A 13064-nucleotide genomic window follows, 5' to 3' on the forward strand; every position below is an offset into this window, starting at 1 on the left:
TTTCATTTCACAAGACCTGTTGGCATCCTGCTGCAGGAGTGATCCACTGCTGTTACTGGGGAAACAATGACCTGTGTACCCTACTTTTCCACGAGATGCCACATCTCGTAGACTCTGTCATACGGTCACATGTTCTCAGGTTGATACTTCCAATAACTGGGAGTACTTTATAAGCTTCCCCATTAAAATATGCACATAAGGCACATATATTTAAAACACATATAGAAAGCTAAGTGTTGAGTTTCCTTCACAAGTTTCATAGCGAATTAGCGAAGAACCACTCACCTGACTGGTACAATTTATTTCATGGCAACAAGTATTTGACATTCACTCACCATTTTGATCAATATTTACTGAGTGAATAACATGAACCAGATATTGGGTTGAGAAAATGAATTGGACTTGGTCCTGCCTTCAAAAAACCCAAGTCCACTCATTTGGGAAAGGCCACGTTGGACCCTCATCAACCCTGAGGACTAAGTCATTGTGTTCACAATGCAGACAGGGTACAGGGGTGGCGTCACCGAGCAGAGGGTCTTCAAGCGGAGCCTTGAATGTTGAGGAGAAGAGTGAGATATGCCGGCGAAGCGGGGGTGAGGGAGGAGAAGGGTGTTATTCAGACAGCATGCTCAAACACAGGAAGCTGTGAGGCAGAACGGCATGTTCTGAAAGCTGCCTTATATCGGGCCTACAATAATGTGAGGGAACAGAACATGCACAAAGGAAATGGCAGAACATCCTTTTACAGATTTAAAGGGCTGTAAATCAGTCCACGGCACAGCGGTGCAAACAAAAGCACCCACTCCAATAATTGTATAGAAGCTGAACCTATTCCCAAGCTCCTCTACACACATCATCTCATCCTGGCTTCACAAGGTTGAGGGGCCTGCCCAAGACCTGAAAATAACTGGTGTAAGTTCATCTGTATCATTTTTTCAGATTCCGCATATATGGGATGTCATGTGGGATTTGTCTTTGTCTGTCTAACTTACTTCACTTAGTACGATCATCTCTGGGTCCATCCATGTTGCTGCAAATGGCATTATTTCATTCTTTTTTATGACTGAGTAATATACTTATTTACAAAACAGAAGCGGACTCACAGACATAGGAGACAAACGTATGGTTACCAAAACAAAGGTGGGGGAGGGATAAATTGGGAATTTGGGACTAACAGATACACATTACCATATATAAAGTAGATAAACAAGGACCTACTGTATGGCACAGGGAACTCTACTCAATATCTTGTAATAACCTATAATGGAAAAGAATCTGAAGTTACATACATATATGTGTGTGTATATGTATATATATATAACTGAATCACTTTGCTGTACACCTGAATCGTAAATCAACTATATTCAATAAAAATAAAAAATAAAAACACTTAAAAAAAACTTCATACAATTGGAAAAAAAAAGTGATTCGTGTAGACCAGTCCAGTGCCCTCTCTGTGCAGGGAGAGTTGCGTGTGGCATGTGGTACGGACATGCCAGTCTCTGTCCTATTTCATGACGTGTGCTTTCCCGATTGTACTGCCCTGCGGACTCCGGGCACAACCAAATTGCTGCCATGATCACCTTTCCTATTTCCAATTTCAGGAAGTCAAGCATGGGGTAGAAAAATTGTGATTAATTCCACATGCTTTCACCTCCTGGATTTTGATATCTTTAATAAAAGACTTCTCCGTGTGGCCATACTGAAGGTAAGGCTGGCGACTGTGTACTGCCCAGCAACCGTGGAGAAACTGGTGATTCTGTCTACATCCAGCTCTGATCCTCAAATGCCCTCTGTGGACGTAACGGTTACATATGAGCCTCTCTCAGGCCTGGTGGTTCTTGCCTCTGACTTCATCAGCACTTTAATAACTTTGCTGATGCAGGGTGTGGATAAAAGGGCTTTGAACTCTAGGCAGAGGTTGGAATTAGTGCATCTACTCAGAGAGGAATGGAGGCCAGCACTCATTTGTAACATGCAAAAATGGGGAGAGAAAGCATGGAGATGGGGGAAAAGCAGGTTTAGTAATGCAAAAATGAAGAAACCTTGTCTATGACACATAGCTTATGTAAGAAAAACTCTAAAGGAGCCTGTGGCATTCTCCAAAGGATGAGAAATATAGTTGCTGAGGTTGGAAAGGTTGCAGAGGATTTTTTCCCTTCCTCTTCTTCTCTCTCCTCCCACTTTTTCTCTTGTAAACTCCTGAAGTGAAACTGCTTAGAATACATCTTACTCAGTTCAATTTCTCATCATGAAGGTGAGAGACTGGAAAGTCTTTCGGTAGCCCTGAAATCTCCTTGCCCTCATGAAAGAGGATAGAAGTTTTTATTTTCAATGCTTTTCCAGTTGAGAAACTGTATGCTTGCTACAGGCTTTCTGAGACCTTACAACATATTAGGAATTATTTTGGCTTTAAAGAGAAGCATGATTGCTTAAAAAGGCAGCTTCTGCTACAGAGGCTCGCAAGATAGAAACCAATTCCAGGCAACAGATGAACAATAATGCCTAGAATACAGACAGACACTGGATGTAAGACAGACAAAATCCAAATGACAGTATCATCCAGATATGCAACTTCCAGCAATGATCTTGTGTTACAGCTGCTTGACAAACCACACTTGTTACCACAGAAGTAAGCTTGTTCTTGACATGCAGCAGAGAGCAGATGATGCAGAAGCATTATTTGAAACCAAAAGGTAGGAGCAAATAAACGAATCAAAAACACCTGTGAGCAACCTAATGGAAGAAAACTTGGATAAGTCATTTAAAAGAGAAACTGGACTACACACAACATTCTAAAATGAGTAATTTCTGGAAAAAAAATTATTTCGAATGTATTTCCCATTTGTTTGTATGAATACTTAAGGAATTCATGGGATCCAACAGATTTGACCTCAGTGATTTGCTGCAGAATCCAGCATTTGCTGGCACGATAGAAATTGGTTCTCTAGAGGAAACTGACAACTAGCCCCTGTAAACTCTGGAACGAGAAATCGGGTTCTATGAAAATTTGTACCAAAAGAACCTGGATGCTTAATCCATACAAGAAGAAGTCGGGGCAGGAGGATTGGTAGGTGAGATGAGGGAGGTACAGGCAGAGGGAAGGAGAATTAATTATTTCCCTTATGGCACTAACACACCAGGCATTGATTACTCATCTGATCATCTCAACAACCTTGTGAAGAAGATGTCATCGTCACTAGTTTACAAATGAAGAAATTATTTTCCTTTTGAGAGGCTAATTTACTTAATACACAACAAGAAGTGGCCTGAGCTGGGATTTGAAACTATGTTTGCCTGATACTTAGGTGATTTTCCTAATTAAAACCACAGTAATTCTCAAACAGTAAGCAATATGTAAATTTAAAAATCTCAATAGCAATCAAACAAATCCAAAATTTAAAAAATGACACAGATCGCATTAGCTCAATTATAAATAATAAAATGCAGATGAGACTATTGGGAAAACAATGGATAAACTCATATATTTTGGGGGTATTATACATATGTAGAACCCACTGAATCACCGATCTCACCCACACCTATATTTAGGGTCCTTAAATATATTCATATCTTTGGACCTAGTAATCCCACTCACAAATTATCCCAAAGAAACAATTCAAAATTAGGAAAATGTTCATTGTAGCATTATTCATAATACTAGTGAATAACAGAAACTATTTGTGTATCCCACAGCAGGGCATCTAAGAAAACGTTTGTATATTAACTCCACGGTATATTAAGTAGCCAATAAAGTAATAACTAAGTCACAATATAGAGAAAGTGGTATAGAAAACTGTATGTTCTGATTACAAGTAGGTACAAAATGTATATGTGAATAAATACTAGCCAGGTAACCAGAATAAAGAAAATTGTGGTGCTAGGATAGAGTAGTTGTGAATGCATTAAAAAAAATCTTAACCCCACTCTCATAATATATTTTAAAATTGTACTCATTTGAAATACCTACTGAATAAAAATACAGACCCACAAACACGATATATATTTGGAATATGTGTTTACATGGTTAAATGGCCTCCAGCACATAAAATATTATTTTGTTACATCGTTAAGTATTTGATAGTGGAGGAAGGAGGTAGGAGATGAAGGAGATATACTTAGTATGATGCTGAGATAATATATATACACATATTTTAACAGAATGGTGAAAATCAATTTCTTATAATGACAGTCCACAGAAAGATTAGATTACAAAACTAAGAAGATTTGTTGACATAATTGCTAATGCATGTGATTTTAAATGAATCTATGATCAACAGTCTTTTCCACACTGTAACATAACTTTCACCTTCTTACATTCCCTCTATCCCATTTTCTAAAGGAAAAAAAAAGCTAAAGAAAATTGGCTGAGCCTCAGAATCTCCCATTTCCTCATTGTCTTCTTTAAGACATCACCCATCTCCCAAACAGGGTCTCCTCCATCCCTGGGAAGCCATTTATTCTTCCCAGGGCAGGGAGAAGATGCATTTGAAGAAACAATAGCTAACTCATGGCTACTGGCTTCTGTCTCACGTAAGAACAAGGGTGAACTAGCAAGTGTTCGTCATTTGTCTCAGATGGTATCTATTCATCTCTCTATAGTCATGGTCTCATTCCTGGTTTCAGGCAGTAAATTTCTAGCATTTGCTGCTCCAAAATATCTCCTACCCTCTAGAAGTGAGATTAAGGTGGAAAAACTACATTGCCTATCTCCTGGCTCAATAGCTCTTAGAAAGCAAAGGAACATCCTAAATCTGTAAATCTCACAAATCATTAGAAATTCACAAACCACATCCCCTGTCTCTCCCCCGGCAGTTGTTTATACATGTACATATAAAGAGAAATGCAAAATTAAATGTAATTCAAGTACTGTTCAATCTCTTTTGTATAAGTTAGCCTTTCCATTAGCCTTTCTCTCCCACTCTTTCTTTAAACAAACGCACGCGCGCGCGTGCGCACACACGCGCACACACACACACACACACACACACACCTCAGAGACACACACAGTGGAGAGGGGTATGGCTTCAGTAAACTAAGGAAGAGAAGAAACATTCTGCATCTCAAAACATGACTTAGTCTATCTCCCTTGACCTATGGGGCAGGGCTCCTTATCCATCTGGGTGCTCCTAGCCCAGCTGACATTTAGAATTAGGCTCGCCACTGGCATGCATACCATTTGTTACTCCTTGACCAATTAAAGTTGGTAGACATTTCTGTTTAACTCAGCCTCATCCAACCTCCCGCTGACAGCGCAGCCTTCTCTGACGTCTGACTGCGATGCACGTTCAGCCCTGGGGTGCTGCAGCCCTCAGGTCAGAACCACTGACACATTCTTCAGCTGTCCGTGGTCCTATCTATGCCACACCAGAACGTAAGTTCCAAGGCTTTCCTCCGATTGACCAGGCTGAACTGCTAAGTTTGCTATGATGCTGGCAGAACGCTGCATATGAAATAGTTGCCTGTCTTGGTACACATGTCCTTCTCATAAATACAGTCCTCATTCTCTGGGCTGAAACTCCAAGAGAGAAAGTTGGGAGGCGCCTATTAGACTGCTTCCACCGTCATTCTTGTTTTGCAGAATTCCTCAGACTCAGCAAGGGGTCATGTCTTCCTTTTCCTTCTTGGTGTTGTAGTCTCTTAATATCAGAGAGTGAGCCTAGATGTAATAAGTTGAAGGGTTTTTCCACCATATATGACTGGCATTTTCTGGGCTGACCCTTGATAAACTAAAAAAATCTAGAAAATTCTTTCTCGAAAACTAACTTGGATTTCCACTTTTAGCCATGACAGGGTACAGGGATGGAGTATAACCTATACCCTGGCACCCCCCCTATCCCCCCAAAACCCCGAGAAAATATAATAAATGAAATAACTATTTTGAGGAATTGGATAAGTAGTGTAGGACTGTGATGACAGAGAAGGGAAACCAAGAAGAGAAGAGAAACCTGTATCTGGGCTCTTGGTTCGGATGAGGTTTCTGGAAAATGGGCACAGGAAGGGGAAGTCAAGCACAGCTTGGTTGCCTTACTAAATTGAGGAAGCGGTGATCAAAGTTTGAGGAGTCTTAAGCAGCCGCATAGCACAGGGAGATCAGCTCGGTGCTTTGTGACCACCTAGAGGGGTGGGATGGGGAGGGTGGGAGGGAGGGAGATGCAAGAGGGAAGAGAAATGGGAACATATTGTATATGTATAACTGATTCACTTTGTTATAAAGCAGAAGCTAACACACCACTGTAAGGCAATTATACTTCAATAAAGATGTTTTAAAAAAAAAAAAAAAAAGTTTGAGGAGTCCAGTAGTCCTATGAAGAAGATGCTCAACAACGTTAGTTACTAGGAAAATGTAAATTAGAACCACAATTAGATGCCATGACACCATTAAAACAACTGATTATAGTAACCTTGGCAAGGATGTGAGGTAGCTGTAACTCTCTTACACTGCTGGTGGGAAAGTAAAATGATACAACCACTTTGGAAGACCGTTTTGCAGTTTATTATATAGGTAAATATACGCTTAAAATGTAGCTGAGCAATTTTACTCCTAGCTATTTACCCAAGAGAGATAAAAATATATGTCTATACAGAAACTTGTGTATCAATGTTCATAGCAAAGCAACTTCATTCACAATCAAACTGGAAAAAAATGTCCATCAGATGAAATGGAGAAAGCAAATCTTGATACTGTCATACAATGGAATTAAATAGGGATGCAATTCAATAAAAAGGGATGAATCACTGATACTATTTCACAATACCATGTATAAACCTCAAAAATATTATGTTGAGCAAAAGAAGCCAGATATAAAAGTGCATACTGTGGGACTCAATTATTATAAAACTCTAGAAAAAAGAAATCTAATCTAAGGATCAGAAAGCAGAACAGTGATTGCCTGGGATTGGGGTGGGATAGGGTATGTCAATTGACAAGGAAAGGCTACACAGGAACTTTGTGTGGTGATGGAAATGTCCTACAGCTTGATTTAGTGGTAATAACATGGTAGATAAATTTGTTTAACCTCAACCAAATATGTACTAAAAGTGAGTGCTTGTTATTGCATATACATTATATCTCAATATAATATTGAGATTAAAATTAACTTTACCTGGTTTCTTATTCTTTTATAATATCAGAACTGATCTCTTAAAATAGTTTTAAGTAATTTTTAATATTAAAATATTAATTTAGGTACAATAGGAAATACACAGGTCTTACATTTGTTTTAAAGGAATCCAGTGTTTGTGGGAAAAGGGTGCCACAGAAAAGAAATAAGCTGGCCAGGTACTGCTACTTACTGAAGGCAGATGGTCAGCACAGTGGGTTGATTATGTTATTCTGTCTACTTTTGAATATGTCTGCAATTTTTTATTTAAAACGTTTTAAACATCTAGTGGATTGCATTTGTTTAATTAAGATATTATTAATATATTAGTTAGCAGTAGATGTCTGCCTTAACTACTTCCTCTCCACATCCTTATCTCCTGATTCTGTGTAATGTCTTTCTGCATCTTTGTTACATTTTCCTTTTTATCCTCTACTTTTCTCCTTTCATCTCTTAGTCAACAGCAATTTTCACAGAATCAACTTGTGTGACATGGATAAGTCAAGACCTGAATAATTTGAGAAAAAATTAATTAAACCTCTCAGTCTGGTCCTTTATATTCAACAATCACGAATTTCAGTAAGCCTACCTGCAGAAGAGAGGCCCTTTCAGGAACAAATGAAACAGCAAGGTGCAGAGAAATACCACTTTGTTAAGCAAAGCTGAATGACAGTCTGCTTAACGTGATGACTGAAACAAACGGAACAAGGAAACTAATTCAATACAGTGAACACAAAGAAAGAGTACGAAAAATTTAAAAGGGAAAGAAAATTGGGCTTAATTATTTTCATCCTACCTTTCCCTTTTAAGGCATTCGGAGTCTTGCTAACTTCAGGCAAAGCTGGCTCCAGGCTCTCAGTCACATGAGTAAGGTTCTGGTCCGGAAGTGCTGAGCCCGGTTCTGGCTAACACAGAGTGTGCACAGACTCCATGCTGACATTATTTTTACAGATTTTATAAGTCATTTTATAGATCTTCCAGTGAGACTGAAGCTCAGAATGAAGTCAGTCAAAATAGATTGATTAATGATATATTGAATAGATGGCAGTGTTCAACTATGTAGGCAGGGATGGTCTTTAGAGAAATTAATGTTCCTTTCAGTTTCTTAGTGATGTATAAAATAGAAAATGGTGTTTTCCCCCTGATCCTATTATCTCTAGAACTACCCGTTCTTTCTGTGTATAAGACCCCAAACTGTTTTTCTAATGAGCAAGAGTGGACAAAAAACATGTACTAATTACCAACAAAGAACATAAGCGCTGCAATCACACTCTGATGTGCTAAATTAGAACTTTGTTCTCCAGAACCTAACCCATTATGGACAAACTGAGAATTGTTCTTAATGTTAAACTAGAACAATAAGGCACAGGATGTTTAAGAGTGGAAGCTGTGAAGGGGCTACACCCAATCCTATTATCATAGAGCTCTCATTTTCCTTTAGACACATTTCTTTTCTAAGTATATCTTCTTGTAAAACGTTTCACCTTAGGAGCAAACTTAAAGAACAAAAATTTAAAAAAGAGTCTCACTATAGAACAAGGGATATAGAAAAATTCCTAGGATAGGGACATATTACACCTGTCTCTTTACCAATATGTTCTACATTTAATTATTTCAAAGGAATGCACAGGTAGAAAGCATGATATACTAGTGTCTTTGTGGGATGTAGAGAAGTGTAATTATCTTCCTTGCCTTTGGGAAGTTTATTTTATCTTTTAGGCAAAAAGATAATCACGTCATAAGTAACATGATAAAAAGTTATATATATATATGTATATTATATATATAATGTGAATCCATCCACCTATGTATTCATCCATTCATCTATTTATCTATCCATCCACCCATCCATCTATCCATCTATCTATCTACCTACCTACCTACCTACCTACCTATCTATCTCTCTCTCTATCTAATGTGGTGCTCGTGTTATTGGCAGCGAGGACTATAGCGTCATGGGAAAAGCACAGGTTCAGAAAGGATAAACTGAGAAAGAAGGAAATGCTTTGTGGGAGATAAGCTAGATCTCAGATTATGAGTACAACTCATAAAATAACAGGAGGGAGGTGCTTCAGGGATGGGGGACAATAAAAACAAAGGCTAAGAATCAAGAATAGAGATGACACACCATGGGACCAAGGGAGAATGACACTGAGCTGAGTTAGAGGAAATCAGGTTGGAGCCCGACTTGGGAAAGCCTTGAACGCTGGTCCTCAGGAACTTGTATTTTAGCCTGAGAGCAGCACAGTCGCTGAAATGTTCTGAGTAGAAGACTGACACACTAGAGGTGGTTTTTACATCAAAGAGATCTAGAAGCTATGCTGACTGGACACAGGGCAAGAGGCTAAAGAATCAGAGGCCAAATCAAATTTTAAAAGCGTATCGACCTTAAGTGATGACTAAGGAACATTTCTAAGTAGTAGTAAATTCCTGATAAAATTAAGTGCTTAGAGTCTGCACACATTGTTGAATTTCAAAGTGATTCAACACAAAACACTGACTGCCTATGGCTTTAAGCTGTATGAGAAAGACGACAGGGGTCATCACAGGGTTGCAAAGCCACAAGAGCACAGAGAAGGATGAGTTTGGTGTCCCTCAGGCCCTGGAAGACAGTGAAAGAGGACAAAGAGGAAGTCGATTTGTGCTAGAACCTGTGGAGTGGGGTCAGGTTTTGACACGAACACACTGAAGACAAGGGGATTCGGACACACAGAGATACAGGAAAAGGTCGGGAGGCAGCAGCAGAGAACACGTCAGGGGGCTCCACGAGTGCCTGTCCCTGTATTTATAGGAGGTGGCACGTGCGGAAGGAGAGAATGAAGGAATACTTCCTTGAGAAAGTTACTTCTCCCCTTTGGGCTTCAGATTCTTCATGGAACTCTTAGGGAACTGTTGACCGAAACCACCTGCCTTAGCCAGGAATGAGGACAAATGCCTGCCTGAGTTGTCTCACAACAGGAGATCCCACTGCCTCCGGAAAAAACTAACTGGGAGAATTCAGGAGGGGCAGAAAGGAGGGAGGACACACCAGCCCATAGTACATCTTGTTACACTAACCTGGAAGAATTCGGGAGGGGCCGAAAGGAGGAGGGAGGGGACGGACGACATGCCCTGCCAACCTCCCAGAAGCTCTCACGCTGGAATCCACCTTGGCTGAGAGATGTGCGTGTCACCAGGAAGGAGCCGGAGTCAGACCCAGCATGGGCCAAGCAAGATGACTGGCCAGAGACAACCCGGAAACTCACCCCATTACCAGAAAACCTGAGACTGCGAGCCACGAGGGTTCTCTTCCCCTGCTGCTCTCCGCCTGGGCATCCCTTTCTAACAAAGTCTTTTGCTTTGTCAGTATGTGTGTCTCCTCGGACAATTCATTTCCAAGTGTTAGACACGAGTCCACTCTCGGGCCCTGGAAGGGGTCCCCCTTCCTGCAACGGAACTTTATATTTTTACAGTTTAAATTCACACTGAAGACCTGCCCAGAAGTTAAATGATAATTACCCTGTAACTGAGAGCACTGAAATAGAGAGATCGTGGGGAGCAGTCATGGTGGGAATCATAAGAAAAGACGAGGTCTTGATAGATCCTGGGAGATGACTGAAATGTACCAGGCACAGAGAAACAGAGAAGGATGTTCAGGTGGGGTGGAATAAGGGACAGGTGCCAAAGAAAACGTGTCACCAGAGTTCTGAGTGTAAGTGCCTGACTTTGAGCTTTCTGACTGTAATGTAAGTTCCTGACATTAGGCTTTTGATTGCCGAGGCACCCATTTCAAAGTCTCAATAAACATACTGCCAGCTGTGTGACACAGCCGCTAATAAAGCAACTAGATAAGAAACAATGCTGTCCCGCCCATGAAGTTCCCCTCGTAGAAAGAACTGGGTGACCTAGATAACAACCTACTGGAGTGACCCTGCTTTTCCTTTCCTGCACCCTAATTCCTGCTCTTATGTTTTAAATTTGCCAATAAAGAGTGAACCTGAGAAACCCTAGTGACCCCACCCTTAGACGCCGATAAAGACAGTCTTGGGTTTACACGTCGTCCCCCTCTCTCTACCCTTGACCTTGCTGTCTGGTTCTCAGGAGTGCCATGTACCCTCCAGGACCTGTGAGTAATAAATTTTGTTCTTCAAAGTTCCCTAATGGTTTTTGCTACGGTGCATCTTGCAATCATAATAGGAACCACAAGGGCTGGTCAAGCCACAACTCTGGCTCTAGCTGGGGAAACGTCTGTGGTGGCTCAATACAAGTAATAATACAGGCCCAGGCATTCTCAGCCTATCAGTTCCCTATCAGTCACTGTCAATCGGCTGACACCCAGCAAGACAAATTCTCAACAGACTGGATACAAAAGAAAAAGGTGATTATTCCCATATTTTTATATGGTCAAGGAACCAGAAGAACAGTACTTCCTTTGAGATAAAAAGGGAAAGGGGTGTGCGTGTGTATATATTTCAGGAAAGACAGTAAATAGATCTGTGTTTTCGAGATGCTGAGCCTGGGGTGAGGGGGACTCATTCAGCAATACAAACAACTAGTAATGCAGAAATTAAGCTTTGGAGAGAGAGTTTAAAGATTAAACATGAAGATGACCTACCTGCGTAACAGCTGGGAGAGTGACTTGAGAGATGTAGAAAAGGAAGCAAAGAGAGGGTAAAAGAGTAGAGGAAGACTCAGTTTTAGGGAATCACTATTTCAGGAGGCAGGAGGTGGAAAAGAAGAATCCAGCCAAAACCTAGAGACCGGCAAGAGAAAGCAGAAGAACCCAAGGATGCTGAGATACTGACTGCAATGTCACAAAACCGCCTCAAATTCTAAGAAGTTTTCAGGTAGAAAAACTGGAAAAAAAAAAAAAACAGTTCAGGTTAGGAAAAAGAACGGTTCACTGATAACCTTTAAGACCAATGTTTCAGGATAATTAAAGTGGAGACACTAAATGACAGTGAATTAAAGATGAGAGGGGAGGGGAAGGCAGGGCAGGGTAGACAACGCTGATGAATCTGGCAGTTAAGGCAAAGCAGGAAAATGCATGCGAGCTGGAGGATACAGCGCCAGGCACACAGCAGGCACTGGAATCTTTCCGAAGGAGTAAAAGGAGGCTGGGAGGTGAGGTCAAGAAATATTTTACATTAAAAAAAATTTTTTTTGGCCGTGTCACGTGGCTTGTGGGATCTTAGTTCCCGGACCAGGGATTGAACCCGTGCCCTCGGCGGTGAAAGTGCAGAGTCCTAACCACCGGACCGACAGGGAATTCCCAAGAAAAAAATTTTAATTAAAAAATTTTATTGAGGTAAAATTGACATATAATGTTATATGAGTTTCAAGGGCATAACATGATTCGATATTTGTAAACACTGCAAAATGATGACCACAATAAGTCCAGTTAACGTCTGTCATCATACATAATTATTCATTTTTTTTCTCGTGATAAGAAAAGAGTTGAGTTTTAATGTTGAAAACACCAGGATTCGCAGTCAGGAAATAGGCAGAAAGGGCAGATGTTAGAGACCAGAGAGAGGATGAGAGTCCAGGTAGAAATGTGAGTGTCTTAGTGGAAGGGACATTTCCTCTTCAGAGACAGAGAAAGGGGCAGAATAAGGACAGATGTGTTGAAGAGCCTGGAGGAAAGATGTGTGGGCTCTAGGTTTCTCAGAGAAGCAGGTCATGGGGGTATTCTAAGAGAGCTTCGGTCAGAAGGGCAGTGTATAGAATTAGGGGTGGAAATTGAAGGGGAACGTTTGGCAAAGCCACTCTGAAGAGTGCACTAAGCCGTGATGAAGGCTGACCGCAAGTGTCCTGAGGAGCCAGGAAGAGCCACAGTCACAATGAGCCTTGTCTACAAGCCTTGTGGGTTTGCCCCATAATGTCCTGTGACACTGAAACATGAGAAGAGGAGGGCTTCAAGGAGGGTGACGGGGCAAGTCCAGAGGAAGGGGTGACAGAGGCTGGAGCATCAGAGAGGGT

General features: G+C 40.8%; 1 protein-coding gene across 2 annotated transcripts in view; it reads right to left on the reverse strand.

The window, feature by feature from the left end:
- Nucleotides 1-13064, reverse strand: part of CHRM3 (cholinergic receptor muscarinic 3) — a 513002-nt gene that overhangs the window by 250746 nt on the left and 249192 nt on the right. The window lies entirely within an intron of this gene.

This window comes from Eschrichtius robustus, chromosome 7, assembly GCF_028021215.1.
Source record: "Eschrichtius robustus isolate mEscRob2 chromosome 7, mEscRob2.pri, whole genome shotgun sequence".
In the NCBI taxonomy this organism is placed as follows: domain Eukaryota; kingdom Metazoa; phylum Chordata; class Mammalia; order Artiodactyla; family Eschrichtiidae; genus Eschrichtius; species Eschrichtius robustus.